This window comes from Ictidomys tridecemlineatus, unplaced genomic scaffold (assembly GCF_052094955.1).
Source record: "Ictidomys tridecemlineatus isolate mIctTri1 unplaced genomic scaffold, mIctTri1.hap1 Scaffold_642, whole genome shotgun sequence".
NCBI classification, from domain to species: Eukaryota; Metazoa; Chordata; class Mammalia; order Rodentia; family Sciuridae; genus Ictidomys; species Ictidomys tridecemlineatus.
This window is the reverse complement of record NW_027524460.1, coordinates 42,287-56,111: the sequence shown is the minus strand read 5'-3', so window position 1 is coordinate 56,111 and position 13,825 is coordinate 42,287. Positions and strand designations below refer to the sequence as shown.

Here is a 13,825-nt window from a genome sequence, read left to right as displayed (position 1 = left end):
ATTAATAAGTAATATTAATAAATATTGATCACTTACACAACAATGGAATAGATACCAAGAATGGGGAGCAGGTAACAAAAAGATCATGTCTCACTCATATCAGAAACAAAAGCACAGAAATGATCATATTGTAATAAGAGTTTAATGAAATGGGCAAAAAAATCAACCATTAAAAATGTATATAACAAAAATTTTTAAAAGTTGATCCTGTTATGGTAGCATGTGTCTGTAATTCCAGGTACCAAAAGCCTGAGTCAGGAGGACTAGAAGTTCATCTGCCTAAGCAACATAGGGAGACCCTGTCTCAAGAAGCATCATGATGGCCCCCTGGTTCTGACAAGGTTCACATGGGGCGAGGAATGGACCTGTCCCAGGTTCTTCTCCTAGATGTCTGGGGCCACAGATCCATTCAATGGTTATTTCAAATTCTCTGAATTTGTAACTGAAATGAATCATCCATGGACTTAGTGAGTCACCTGTGGAATCAGGGATACCCTAGTAGAGAGGGTCAAGTACAATCTTCTGACACTACTTTCCCCAGACCAATATGTTTAAAATAGTATCCCATCCTGGAGAACACACATTTGTCCTCTACTAAGTGTATCACTTCACCTTGAGCTCACACCTGTGGCTTTAGAAAGTGTACCCTATAATCCGCATGAACCGAAGAATCCACTGGGCAGCAAAGGGTGTGAGTGTGGGTGGGGGTACAGTAGGCCTCAATCTACAGGAACCCCTCCTAAACACCAGACCATCTGAAGCCACAGGAGCATAAAATATGCATCTGCAGAATCACTTGGGAAAGACAGCATAAGGATGGGCACCAACACTGGAGACACAGGAGATACCCTAATCTAGGGTGAGAAAACTAGGGCATAGAAATCTATGCCAGTGCCCCATTCATTGGCATGTAGTCTTCAGTTGCTCTCATGAGTACTTCATATAGAGACAGTTATAGTGTGGCCTGCAGAGGCCTGCCACCCCTTACTATCTGCCTTTATGGAGAAAGTAAACAACTTGTGCCTACTTTATACCCTTATATGATGCTGGATCCTCAAGAGTTAGATGAGGCTAGGATCCAAGGTCAGAAGTCTATAGATGCTACTACAGAAATGTATAGATGTACCATTGCTGTTAGGGGACAGACAGATGAGGAGGGTGGGAACACACGTTTAGAGAATAATTCTATGAAATGTCCCACTGTGCTGATTCCCACATGCTTTCTTCACCCCCACATGCTTTCTTTGCCAAAAACCAATTTACCTGCAGCCCTGACTAACCAAAGTGGAAAGAATATGTCTTATTCTTCAGCAAACTATTATCTACAAGGAAATTCAGGCAGGAAGTAACATTGACAAGAATAACCCAAGTTATGTGTCCCTTCACAGACCAGATTCTGGAAGATAAAGATAATTCCTCCTAACCATAAAACCTGTAAAAATGATTAAGAATCCAGATAGAACCAGTCAGCATGGGCCAAGGTGACAGAGTTGTCATGGCAAAGCAGACTTGAAATTCTGATGTCACCCTGCTGTCAGTCAAGAGCCAAGAGGTGGGCCTGGTGGGACTCTCTGGAAACTTTCCTGCCCCCACCCCCCAAAGAAAGAACTGGAGCACAGGAGAGTGCTCTTTGTCTCTCCCCTCTGAGAGGACCCACTCTCTCCCTTGAGAATGTCCCTTTTCCTACTTTGAGCAATGTCTGAAACCTTTCTGAGTTGATCAAAAGAATCAGGGTTTGAAGATGGGGGTCTTCCAGCTGCCTCAGTTTTTAGGAAGACCCCCAGCTGTATAACATCACCAGGGTCATTAGAGAAATGGGGCCCCTGCTCTTGCTTTAGGATCTTGGGTGAGGTGGGGGATGTTTGCAGGGTATGTCCTCAGGCAGAGGCATATGGTGCCAGGTGGTCCTGGTGGAGGTTAGGGTCCCTAGGAGGAAGGGAACTAGGGAGGCCCTGGATGGGGCGTGGCTAGATGAGAAAAGGAGTGAAGGGAGGTGAGCTGGGTGGTGGCTCACTGAATCACAGAAAAGTGATTGTGGCTGTTGGCTGGTGAGGCTCTGTGGGCGCATGTGCTGAGATCCCCAGGCAAAGTGTGGTGGGAAGTTCAAGAGTCAACAGCCTTGGGATGCTGAGGGTTTGCAGTGGGTGAAAGAAAGTCTGTAGAGCAGAGCTGGGTCTGGGAGTGTCTGTTGTCCTGACCCTGGGGGGATCACGCCCCTGTGCACGACCACACCTGGTCCTGGGGGTTGTGGCTCTGGCTCCGCTTCCTGGCTGCGAGATGTCACCAGAGACTGCCAGCCTGTGGTCTCCTTCCCTATTGTCTCTCCCACCTCCTGCCCTTTTCTTTCTCGCTCCTCTCGAGGGCCTCAGGAGAAGAGCCAGACACTTGCACCAGGTGGGACTGACCCCGCGGGGGCGGTGGAGGGGCCTGGGGAGGGACCCAGGCTCAGTCCTGTGATCTGGTGTCTGGACTGGAACCCTGTCCCAGTGATCCTCTGCCACACCCCTTAAATTGTAATGTGGGAACTCACCGGTGCTGACAGAAAAGAGCGGTGAGGGTACCCACATCCATATCTGGACTAGACAGAGCGCAAGAGGGTGCCGAGGTGTGCGGTCCACGCGCGGAACGGGGCGCGTAATCCTTCTGTGCGAGGGAGAGGGGCAGGCCGAGGTGAGGCCCGAGGACCGCGCAAGGGACAGGGGCGGGGCAAGGTGAGGCGCAGGGACCGCGCCCAGGACAAGGGCGGGCGGAGGTGAGGCGCGAGGACCGCGCGCGGGACGGGGAGCTTGACAGGGCGGGGTGAGGTGAGGCGGGACTGGCACGGAGACCCTTGGTGCGCAGGACAGGGGCGGGAGCAGGGTGCGGGGCCGGTCGCAGGTCTGGGAGGCCTGCTAAGGGCGGGGCAGGTCGCGGAGCGGAGCTTCCCGAGGCTTCTCCTGCCTTTGCTGCAGAGGTTTGGTGATAAATTTCAGACTTTTTACTTAACGGACAGAGGCCGCTTTCCCTAGGTTTCTACACCCGAGTTTCAAGTCTCCCCCCTTTTCTTTCCATAGAAAATGGTTTTATCAAAAACATGTTTTGCAACTTTTTTCCAATCGAGTTTTGCTGCTTTTTTTCCCCTTCATTTTAAACGTGTGTTTAAAAAAGCACAGGAGTTTTGTGTGTAGTGGTGACGTCTTGTCGGGTAACCTCTGCTGTACTGGGGGGGGGGGGTGGACGAGGAGAAAGTGCTCATTTCGAGCCTGGAAGCTGGATCAGGCGAGCTGGGGCGGAGAAGTCGGCCCTGCTTAGTCAGGTCCAGCACACTCCCAGCTGTTTGCCACCAAAGCAGAGACTCCTTCAAGCTTCCGGGCTGGGACTGTGTTTTTGTTCTGATCTGACAATAAGATTGATTGACTGTTGGGCACTGCAGAATCAGAGCAGTAGACGACTAGTACATTTATTTTTCTGCAATCGGACAGGCAAACTCGGAATAGGTTATAGGAACAATGTTCTCACTATGAAAAGGAGAGCTGGGTTAATGCTTATTTTCAAAGCAAATATGAGCCCATATACATTCAGTTGTTCTCAGTTTATATCTTAAAATAATACATATTCAAGATAGTCCCAGACCATTGCGTTGTACAGGTACTTTTCTTTTTAACTCTGTAAGGCAATGAATGGAATGACTGTATATGTAATTTATATGTAAGTAGCTGTCTGTTGATGAAGATAAAGAAAGTCTCCTGTTAGTTATTTTAACCAAACAAAAAACAAAACTTTGGAATAACCATATGTGTATGAACCTCTATACAATTTCTTAGAATAAATTGCTGTGCAAATTGATCCAATTTAAAACTGCATCATTTCATCGGGGCAATTTTTTTGTAAAAACTTGTAATTGTTAAGGCCCAGCTTTGGAAAGGGAAGTGGAACTGTTACTATGCTAGGAGTGCTAACTGGTACAACGATTTTTAACACAAAAGTGACATTATTCATCAACTTCCGGGGGGAGGGGTGATACATTCTCATGTGCTAAGACTTCCTGGGAGGATTACAAAAATCTAATCAAACTTTATCTTGAGTGTGTGGCTAATACCAGAGGATACAGGCTTGCATGGGGGAGACACTTTATGCATACTATAAGTTATATTTTAATTGTTTGCTCATGAAATGTGAGGATGTGATATATATATATATATATATGTGTGTGTGTGTGTGTGTGTGTGTGTGTGTGTGTGTAGCAGGAATTGAACCCAGGGGTCGCTTAACCACTAAGTCACATCCCAAGCCCTTTTAATATTTTATTTAGAGACAGAGTCTCACTAAGTTGTTTACTTAGGACCTTGTTAAATTGCTGAGGCTGGCTTTGAACTTACAATCCTCCTGCCTCAACTCCAGAGCTGCTGGGATTACACGCATGCATCATCACACCCAGCTTTCTTTTTTATTTTTAGTTGGCTGAGCCTTTAATTTTTATAATTTTTAAAAAATGGATAACATTGTATGTATTTTTATGTACAATATGATGCTTGAGGTATGTATATTTATTTCAGTTTTCCTAGTTAACTTTGTCCTGTGAGTTTTTCCAAGAGGCATCCAATTCAGAAAGTCCCATCAGACTATCTGGATTGGTCTCTCTGCTGCAGCTGTTGAACCATTAGTGCCGCTGTATGCCCAGGATTGCTACAGCTGCCCGGTAAATATTAGAATTTTATAGTGTTCCCTGGGCCAAAGCATAGGCCAACCACCAAGATATGCACATCTTTTGCTGTGGGCTCTTTTTTTTTTGCTTACAGTTGCTACAGTTAATCCAGTTCTGAAAGTTCTCCCAATTTTTTTTTGGGGGGGGTGGCAAGAGAGGGGCCTGCCTCTTGTGAAGAGCCCCAAAATATCAGTGAAGCTGAATGTCCACCTCCACCTCACATTTTCCACTGTAAAAGCTCTTATGTGTAGGGGGATGTGTGTGGTTTCATTCCAGCTGGGGGACGGACAGCATGGGAAAAGCTGTTTCACTTACCCTTTGAATCCTGCATTTCTTGAGAAACGTTGTCTAGGCTCACTCCCAGGGTAATGTTCTTGTCTTTGGAAATTTGCTGGGTGAATTTGTATGAATGGGGCAGGATGAAGCTGAAGCACTCCTATTTGTCGATCTTCCTGATGCTACCCATACTAATTATCTTTGAGTAGTTAACATACATGTAAGTTTGTTTGTTTGTTTGGGGTACTGGGGATTGAACCCAGGGGCACTCAACTACTGAGCCACATACCCAGCCCTTTAGACACAGAGTTTCACTGAATTGCTTAGGGCCTCACTAAATTGCTGAGGCTGGCTTTGAATTTGCAATCCTCCTGCCTTGACTCTTGAGCTGCTGGGATTACAGGTGCCATTGCACCTGGCTATATATTACTGATTTTCAAATGGTCTGTGTTATGGTCTAGATGTGGTATCCCCCCAAAGCTCATGTGTAAGACAATGCAAGAGGGTTTGGAGGAGAAATGATTGGGTTATAGCCTTAATCCAGCCAGCGAATTAATACCTGATGGGATTACTGAGTGATTACTGAAGGACAGTGGGGTGTGGCTATGGGGTATATATTTGTTTCTGGCAAATATTTCTCTCTGCTTTCTGATAACATGAGAGCTGCTTCCCTGTGTCACACTCTTGTGCCATGAGCTTCGAGGAATGGAGCTGGCCTTCTGTGAAATAAGACCTTGGAAATTGTGAGCCCTTAAATAAACTTTTCCTCCTCTACAGTTGTGCTGGTTGGGTCTTTTAGTCATAGCAGTGAAAAAGCTGACTAAAACAATCTGTGATCAGTATGAATCAATTTTGCAGTCAGAAATTACAATAATTAGTTATAAACCATCCCTTTAGTGTCTGGTTCTTTCCATTTTTTTCTGATCACCATCTCTTGCTTCAAACTGGGTGCTCCTTTTGTATTGACATTCATGTTTGTCAGCTTCAAGCACTGAATGATTTTCTGCCTTACTTCAGTTTGAACAATAATTCTAGAGTTCAGCCAAAAGGAGTGAATCTTGGACTTAGAGGAAGAGAATAGACCTGATAATAGGAGTGCCCCTGGGGAGAGCCAGGATAATGACAGTCCTCAGTATTCTAGTAAATTCTAATTTCCTGTGCAAATAAGTTCCATTCCTGGGCTTTGATGAATGTGCAGACAATAAGATTGGCCACTGTTGGAACTGTGTTATGTGTTAGGAGCCATGTGTGAACTGTATGCAAACTGTACAATGTTGGAGTCATTAAGGCAGGGAAGTCAGTCTTCCAGGACTCCTGGGTAGAATTCTCTAGTTGGAGATATCCCAGATCATGCTGGGATCCTGACCTGGCTCTAAGCTCCTGTTCAAACACAGCCACTGGAAATAGGCATAACCTGCCAAGGATAAACAACCTGTTTGTCTCCACTCTCATCCTGTCCACCTTCCTGCCCCAAGGAAATCTCTATCTATCCCCTTTGTTCTGTACCACTATAAATAAGCAAGCATGGGCTTTTTCTTTGTTAGAAGTCAGACCCCTCTGGTCAGCTAAACAGGTCATGACATTGCTTTGAAAATATATAATTCTTGCCTTTTGCTTTTATTTCACAGCAGTCCATCCCTCTGATGGGTACCCACTTCCTCACCCAAGGAGGATGTGAGCGACGTGTGGTAATGTGTTATGGGCAATGGGCACAGGCCAGTCCAAATTCTGAGAGATTTCTTAGCCTGATAATTACTGCCATTTGGGCCAGATAGTTCACACCCTCTACCCAGTTGTAATAGCCTAATTTGCCTCCAGAAAGTGCCAAATGTTCCACTGATGGACAAAATCATCTGTAGTTGAGAAGTGCTGGTTTAGAGGAGAGTTCTAGAAGGACTACCTAAGTCTTCTTGTTATGAGACTTGGAAAATATAATTTTTTGTAAAAGATTCTTGAACCAGTTTTCAAGACAAATTGTGAGAACTCCAAGAGGAAACAAGTGTGCTCCTCCAGCTCTTAAATAGGCTTCCTATGTTGGGTGTACAGGGGCAACAACATTTACCTGTTCAGATGATCTCATGTGTTTCATACTGACATGAATGGTAGACTAATCTTTTGAAAATATTAGGTAATATTTACTTATACAATTTTACTTTTTATTAAGAAATAGAAATTTTTGATATTGGAAACTGAATCCAAAGGCACAGTACCACGGAGCTATACTGCCAGTGTTTTGAAATTTATTTATTTTTGATACAGTCTTCCGAACTTGCTTAGCCTCACTAAGCTACTGAGGCTGCAGGCTGACTCACAATAAGGGGAGGTTCTCGGGATTAGACAAAGGTAAATGGGGAAACAGAGGGGGGTGGGAGAAGGAAAAACAGTATGAATCAGACATAACTTTCCTATGTTCATATATAAATACATGAACAGTGTAACTCCACATCATGTAAAAACCGCAACAATGGGAAGTTATACTCCATGTATGTATGATATGTCAAAATACGTTCTACTATCATGTATAATTAAAAAGAGCAAATAAAAATACTAAAAATAAATAACTAAAACAAAACAAAAATATTATAAGAAAAAAAAGATGCCATTAAAAAAAAAAGTTTCTGAGGTTGGTTTTGAACTTGTGATCCTTCTGCTTCAGCGTATTCAGTCACTGGGAACTTCACTGGTAGTTTTAGAGAAGACTGAGAAGTATGCATTGGGAAGGGGCATTTGTGTGGTGAGTTACTCACTGGCCATGCCAAAATAATACAGAATAATGATTTGGAGAGCAGTGGTGTCACTCTAGGTCCAATTGTGAAACTAAAACTAAAGTAACTTATAGAGGCAATGTTTAGTATGAGGAATTATTAATTCTAACAGTGATTATCTATTGAGAGGGAAACAGCTCTAAAGATTCATAGATGATGTGTCTGGGGAGCAGCCCTTATCCCCAAGGCTGCGGCAGAGCCCTTAAGGAAAGAATATCTGAAAGAGCCTCCTGCCCACCTCCAGGGCTTCAGATCCAATCTTTCTTGGACAGAACATGCCTTGTTCCTCTGGGTTGCAATGAAGGTTGCTAAGAGCTTTTGTGCCAGGTGTCACAACAAGATGTTAATATATCCACATGTCACTTCACTCTATGGCCTTAATCATTTGTGTCATAATATCTAGTGAGTTAGCAGAGTTGACTTGTGGTTTCTGTCCATCAGTAACTTAATTATATACAAAAATAAGTGTGAATACATAGATAAACCTCATTAAACCAAGATAAATATCCTTTTAAATCATCTTCCTCTATAAATAAGGAAAATGAGTACAGGCTTTCCAATTCCACTCAAATGGAGGAAAGTTTGTTGGAAAGAGTGGCAGAGTAGAGACAGTCATCTAAGGACACTTCTTGCCACCAAGGGTGGTCTGATGATGTTGCCTTCCCATGGTCCACAGAAGACATAGTAGATTATGGAACAGCTTCTACACATTAAGGAAAACTATTAACCTGTGTTATATTTTCCCAGAGAGCAAATAACTCCTCAACCAAAGATCTGGAGCCAACACCCACCAGATTCTCCAGATCTGAGGCACTGCCCCACTCAGGAGGAGACTCCTATGTGTCCCTCCTCTCACTGCACTGCTGTGCTACCTACAGTGGCCTCCTCTACTCAGCAGCAGTCATTCCAGCACTACTGTGGAATGGGCAGTGCTCAAGGCTAAGGAAGGGCATTACTTCTGTGGAGAGATATCAGTGGCCAGGGGCTTGGGTGAAACTGGTGGGACACCTGTCCTAAGGCCCTACCAGACTGAGACAGCACCATCCAAAGGCCAGAGGACAGACTATTCCTCACCTTTCATGGTGTCTGTTGATTTCCTATACAACTTGATGGGCATGAAGATGATGATGACTGACGACTAAAATTAAGACAATGATGATCCCTAAGCTGGTCACTGAAACAGATGAGGTACGTGGAGACCCACTGGTAACTGGGACTGTTGATGTTGGTGCTAAAACAAACAAAAGAGCAAAATCCCTGTCAAAATTAAAAATATCCATTGTTCAGCACCTGTTTTCCCCATACAGTGCATTCAACTCATATATACTGACTCATCATGGGACAATTATTCTACCAGGTCCTGGGGCTACAGAGATGAACAGAGGTTGTGCTATGTCCTTATACAGCTCACATTACAACTGGAGGGGACAGCAAAAGTCCATCCAATTTGTTGTAACAAGAGAAGGCCTGGAAGTTTACAGAAATATATATATATATATACCTGGGAACTAGTTGGCCGACCATTAATGACTGCATCATTGATTAATGGACAATGGGGGCTTCTGTAAAGAAGAGACCTTGGGAGGTGAGATGAGAAAGGAGGCTAGTGACAAATCCACATGGCTATCACTGATTGTCCAGTCAAGAAGCCGATGAAGAAGTCAGTCATTCAGCCCATCAAATTTTCCATTATATGCACATGCTCACACCCCACAGGGAAGTCATCAGACCTTTAAAGAGAATTCCCACATCTTTCCCATCCTGCTGAGTTTCATAGTAACTCAGCTCTCTACCTGGCATTTCCTCCAAGTGCTCTGAGAATTCCCCGAGCCACTGATTGCAATCTCCCATGGAGACCTTCCTTAAACGTTCTGTCAGTTCTTTCTCATTCTCCAACTTCTCCTTGATCCCTCTGGCTCTAGGATTAATCACTGTCCACTCCATGTGCATCACATTTAAGTAGAGAGATGGCTGTCCATCAATGCTGAAATTCCAGAATGAACCAATGTGATTTTTTCCTTCAAACTGACAAGACATCTTGGCCTGCAGGGTGAGATGACCTGCAATACACAACAAAACTATCATCTTTCACTCTTGATAGATTCATCACCTCCCAATAAGTTGAGCATTTCTCTGCACATTTAGAGGCCTTTATTCTTTTCTTCCAGATTTGCCCTTTCTTGCCCATTAAGCCCCACATCCCTCTAAGGCTGGGCCAATGTTAATCTCTTTTACACAAATACATCCAGAGCCTCCTCCACATGTACACTCCATCCCTTCCTCTCTCCTGTTTTATCTCTTCACCCCATTACATACTTACCCATGGTCTTATTTTTTTTCCAAGTCCATGTCAAGCAGGATCATCCTGAGATCTTGCCTCAGTTCTCTCAGCATTTCGGTCAATTGTGTCCATGTTTTGGTGGCATTCACCTCCCTTCCCAGGTGACCCAAAGGTTTGATCTTATTGCTCTCACAGTCATACTGAAGGAAAGCAGTCTTATCCACTGAGCCCTGCACTTCACACCAGGACTCCCCAGGTCTGGACTGAGATTTGACAGTGAAGTTGAGGCAAAGAGAGTGGGTAACTGTGAGAGAAATATGGATGTGAGGTTCAGGACAGGGAGAAGAGGGCCATTAGTTTCCATCCTTTTGTGACTCTCAGACTCCCTCTGAAGGGCCAGGCTGGCAGATAGAGGACTCTTTATCCTAGACCCCCTTAATCTTCTAGATCCTTATTTTGGTGTCACATTTAACTGAGATTGTAGGATGCTCTTGTTCTATCAGGGACCCCTCACAGGCACAGTGTTACTAGGAGAAAATCTGAAAGCACTTTCAGTGACCTCTACTAACTTTTGGTTACAAAAAATACAAGATGGTATCTGTCCTCCTGAAACTTAAAACCTAGCTGAACAGTCAGTATTTCCAACAGAGAGAAAAAGGAGGCATCAGGGATCACAGGTCAATTCATCATGGTCTTGGTGTTCAGGCAGATCATCATGGAGTAGATACAGGAACATGGCAGCAGAAGGGAGCTGCCACACAGGAGCACAGAACCTAGTCTGGTGTCCTAGGCTGGTGCCCTATGAGCTGATCATCAGATTCCAGGGAACCTCTCTAGCCAAACCACACCCTTTCCCCATTCTTTAGAAGAGGTATCCACTTATCTGTGCCCAGCATGGAGCCCCAATCTCTTCTCTCTGTTCCCAACCAGTTCTTTTTTATTTTTTATTTTATTTTTAGTTTAGATGGACACGAAACCTTTATTTTATTTATTTATGTAGTGCTGAGGATCAAACCCAGTACCTCACACATGCAAGGCAGGTGCTCTACCATTGAGCTACAAACCCAACCCCTAACCAGTTCTTGCTAACACTTATGACTCACAGTCTTCCAAGATTCTACTAGCAGCATAAGTAGCAAAAGAAGATAGCTACTGGAATATACTGGAGACTTTCTATTGAGAATAAGTCTCAGAGAAATGCGCAAAATTAGCCTCTAGGGTGTGGGCATGCCCCAAACCTACCATTGGAGGACTAAGGACCAGTCTATTGAAACTCAATGAAGAAAAAGGTTGTTTAAGGCATGTTTAGCAGGTGATGCAAAACAGAATTACTTATTAATAGAATTCTAAAAATTAGAAATGCAGATGTTAAAAAACAAAATTCACTGTGAATACCCAGTCTCTGTAGGGGAAGCAGAGCTTGCTGGAGGTTATATGAGTTTCTTCCTTCTACATACTGCTTCTTCTCTTTTCCCTGCCTCTTTTGCTATCTGCTTTCTTCCCATGTCTGTATTTTTTCCCAACCTCACTCTCCTCTGTCCCATTACCTCTAACCTTTCAAACCCGTCTTCTTAAAGACTGAGATCCATTTGCATTCAATACCCCACAATGAGAGATTCAGTCAATACAGACACGAGCCCTAGAGCCCCAGAATTACCTTTTTGGTTGAGAAATAGAGGCTGACAAAGATGATCACTTTCAGGTGGATAATGATGAAAATGAACACAAGTAATTTTTAAGAATGGTCTTTTGATGGGTGGTGCAAAGAATGAACTGCACCTTGCTGAAACAAAGGCAATGGATTATGAAGGCAGTCCCAGTAAGGCAATGGTGGCAGTTTTGAAAAATGTCTGTGCAGTAAATAATTTCCCTTGGAGACTTGAAAATTATACCATGTATGGTCTTGATATGAAGTGTGGTCCCTGGTCTATGCACACTGTGGAGGAAGATCCCAGGTCAGAAGCATAGAAGGATGTCAAGCTCTTTAGTGAATGTGAAAAGCAGTTGGACCCTAGAAGCAGTAGTAAGGTTCAACAGAAAGCAGTAAAACTTGTTGCTACTAAAGATGATGATTTTGTTGATGAAGAAACTAAATAAAAGCACTAGTGAGGAAACCTCTTTGTGACTCTCCAGCTAAAAATGCACAACAATGACATAAGAACAGGGAAGATGAAAAACCACTGACACCTAGATCAAGAGGTCAAGAATCCTCCAGAACACAGGGAAAAACTCCTGAAAAACCAAAGACCCACTTCTGCCAAAGCAAAAAAACAGAAATGAAAGAAAGTACAAAAGGGTCCTTCTCTTCCCAAAATGGAAGCCAAGTTCTTCAATTATGTGGAGAGATGTTTCTGGATGATTGATCTGGAGGCTATTCAAGATCTCTGGTATTGGAGGAAGTTTCTTTAAGGAAACAGTTTACCAGTTTGTCAAAAGTTTCTGTCTTAAATCTCTAGATACATATGATCTACTAAATTGAATCAGGAGGGCATAAAAAATTTGAATGTACCAATTTCAAACAATGATATTGAAGACACCATCAAAATGCTATCAACAAAGAAAAGCCTAGGACCAGATAGGCTCTCAGCCAAAATATACCAGAACTTCAAAGAAGAACTTACACCAAATTATTTCATGAAGTAAGAAAGAAGAGGGACCTTCCAAACTCATTCTATGAATCTAATATCATCTTGATACCAAAACCAGACAAAGACACTTCAAGGGAAGAAACTTTCAGATCAATATACCTGATGAACATAGATGCAAAAATTCTTAATAAAATAATTGCAAGTAGCATATCAAAACATATTAAAAAGATACTGCATCATGATCAAATGTGGTTAATTCTAGTGCTGCAAGGTTTTTTTCAACAGATGGAAATCAATAAATGTAATTCAATAGACCTAAAGACTAGAATCATATGATTCTGTGAGTACATGCAGAAAAAGCATTTGACAAAAATCAGCATCCATTTGTGCTCAAAACAGGATAAAAATAGGGATAATCGGAACATAGCTTACCATTGTAAAAACTATCCATGCTAAACCCAAGCCAACATCATTCTAAATGGGGAAAAAATGAAAGCATTCACTCTAAAAACTGAAACAATACAGGGATGCCCTCTTTTTCTTACTCCTATTTAACATAGTTCTTAAAACCCTAGCCAAAGCAATTAGACAAAAGAAAGCAATTAAAGGAACATAAATAGGAAAAGAAGAGCTCAAACTATTCCTATTTGCCAAGACATGATTCTCCATTTAGAAGACCCAAAACTCCACCAAAAAGCATCTAAAAGTCATAAATGAAATCAGCAAAGTAAGAGGGTTTAACATTAACACCCATAAATCAATTGCATTCCTACACACCAATGATGAATCAGCTGAAAGAGAATTTAGGAAAACTATTCCATTCACAATAACCTAAAAAAAAGAACAAACAAAAACTTGGGAATCAATCTAACAAAGAGGTAAAAGTCCTCCACAATGAAAACCATAGAATACTAAAGAAAGAAACTGAAGACGACCTTAGAAAATGGAAAAAAAAATCTTCCATGTTCTTGGATAGGCAGAATTAATATTATCAAAACAGCCATGCTACCAAAAGTCCTATACAGATTTAATGCAAGTCCTATTAAAATTCCAATGACATTCTTCATAGATATAGAAGAAGCAGTCATGAAGTTCAGTTGGAAAAATAAGAGGCCCAGAATAGCCAAAGCAATCCTTAGTGAGAAATGTGAAGCAGGAGGCATCACAATAGCAGACCTTGTATTGTACTACAAAGCTGTAGTAATGAAAACAGCATGGTATTGGCATAAAA

At 42.7% G+C, this 13,825-nt stretch overlaps 1 long non-coding RNA gene across 1 annotated transcript; it reads right to left on the bottom strand.

Moving 5' to 3' along the window:
• Positions 1 to 8,805: 8,805 nt before the first annotated feature.
• LOC144374345 (uncharacterized) lies at positions 8,806 to 10,396 on the bottom strand. Its single transcript, XR_013433786.1, has 3 exons — positions 10,046 to 10,396; positions 9,519 to 9,785; positions 8,806 to 8,956 (listed from the first exon to the last, which is right to left on the bottom strand). It is a non-coding gene; the product is annotated as an uncharacterized LOC144374345 (long non-coding RNA).
• Between the last annotated feature and the right edge of the window lie 3,429 nt (positions 10,397 to 13,825).